This window comes from Halyomorpha halys, unplaced genomic scaffold, assembly GCF_000696795.3.
Source record: "Halyomorpha halys isolate HHAL.00 unplaced genomic scaffold, Hhal_1.1 Scaffold2381.1, whole genome shotgun sequence".
Lineage (NCBI taxonomy): Eukaryota > Metazoa > Arthropoda > Insecta > Hemiptera > Pentatomidae > Halyomorpha > Halyomorpha halys.
This window is the reverse complement of record NW_027116241.1, coordinates 22,934-25,128: the sequence shown is the minus strand read 5'-3', so window position 1 is coordinate 25,128 and position 2,195 is coordinate 22,934.

Genomic DNA, 2,195 nt, shown 5'->3' with positions numbered 1-2,195 from the left:
GCTGCTAGGGAAATTCAATATGGAGATAGGCTATAAGCCAGGGAAGGAGAACGTGGTCGCGGATTGATCGTCGCGGGAAATAACCATAAATCCGGTAGAGGAGGAACAAGGAGAACCATCGGGGAGCGTCAGACAATTCCTAAGAGAATGGACTCCAGGGGAAGGGGAGACTCCGAACACGCAGCCGCGGGAGGAAGGAACCCCGTCATCAGAGGACGATAGCTCTGCGGGAGATAGACCGCCCGAGATGGAGGAGGTAGACGAGATCGTGAACGAGAAGAAACTACAGATAATTTGGAAAACAAGGACTTCCGGCCTTATGAAGGTGGAATTTTCCAAGTATGGGCAAACCTCGATCAACACCATATGGTCACAACCAGGGGCGAGAGAGGATCAGATATGTCGGGTGCTAACGGATGCATCGAAGGCGGGAAGAACTTATTATCTCTACGTAGGGAATGAGGTCATATGGGAAGAGATCAAACGGCTGTGGGGACTGGAACAAGTGGGGATCGATAGGACGTTTATCCGATGCACGATGATGGTGGAGACTGTGCGAGACAGGGAACGGCAAAAGGAGGTTACTCTAGCTCACCATCAAGGAAAAACCAATCATCGCGGTGTGAGCGAGACGTTACAGGCTCTCAAACGTCGCTATTTTTGGTGGGGGATGAAGAAGACGGTCCAGGAAGTTATAGGAGGTTGCGATATATGCCTCAGTACGAAGTACGACTGCCACCCGCCTAGGGCCGTGGAAGAGGAAACACCCACTGCATCGGAACCACTTAGTGACATCCAGATTGTCTTATTTACATGGAAAGGGTTCAAATGGATAACAGTCATCGACCTCTTTAGCAAGGTGGCCATGGCCCATCTGGCCCAAGATAGGACATCGGAGGGAGTGATGGTCTCGCTGAGAACATGGTTCCAATTTTATGGGGTCCCAAGGCGAATTTCCTCCGACAGGGGTCGGGAATTCGATAATGCCACGATCAGGGGAGAGATGAAGGCGTTAGAGGTAGATTGGCATATTAACACCCCAAGTCAGTCTAAAAGTAGAGGGGGTATAGAACGACTGCATAGCACTCTGAGTGACCATTTGCGGGTATATCATGCGGACAAAGGGCTGGAGCCGGATGAGGCAATGGTAAGGGCGATAGCCGCATATAATCACCCCATTCATACCACTGCGGGGTTTTCACATTTTGAAGTCCTCTTTGGCCTGCAAGGGAGACGAAGGAACTTTATGGACACGGCGGAGGCGGATGGGGAAATCGTGAATCACGGGATGGTCATGCGGAATTTGTGGGAGAAAGCGAGAGGGCGAATAGAGAGGGAGAAACGTCGGCGAGTGGAACGGCAGAATCTAAACCTTCGTGATGTGATGGGAGACATTAGAATTGGGACTGTCGTGTATCACCGTTTAGGGTCCAATAGGAGCAAGGAATCTCGGCGCTATGAGGGGCCATTCCGGGTGATAACCATTAGGGAACATAACGTGGTAACCATTGAGAGTATACAGGAACCGAGAAACAGGCGGACGGTTCACCTAGAACAATTAAGGTTCCCAGCGATAACAACTCCGGAGAAACCTGGAGTGCCTCATCCCTAGCTCAGATATACAGATTTTCGTTTTTTTTTGTTTTGTTTGTTGTTTTATAGTATCGGAGTGTAAATAGGAAAAAGTGTGAGTGGGTGACCAGTGTAAATAGCCTTAAGATGTAGATGAAAAATTGTGTAGATAGCAAAATGTTAGATTAAGTTTGTCAAAGTGTGTGTATCTAGTTTTAATTTTTTTTTTTTGTAACATATAGAATGGTAGTTTATTTTTGTTCTTTTTACTTTTTGTTGTAGTTTACGAGGAATTGTTCGTAAACTGGCAGGGGGGAGTTATAAACAGAGCATAGGTGTTATGAGTTTTAATACCTAAACTCCCCATGTAAACAAGCTAGAAGGTATATATATAGGATTCTACAGAAGAATAAAATAAAGTAGTATCTTAGTTGAGCTTGCGTGTTTCATTCCGTGCCCTTATTTTCCTTTTTTTTAACTCTTGAGTTCTGACTCATCATAACTATATATATAAGTTACAGTCAGCTGGTACTTCGATGTCAGCTGATCATGTACCCAATAAAGCCAGTATGTTACAGAAGTTCAAACGTGTTACATCTCATTCCTTCTTCTCTTTTTTGACA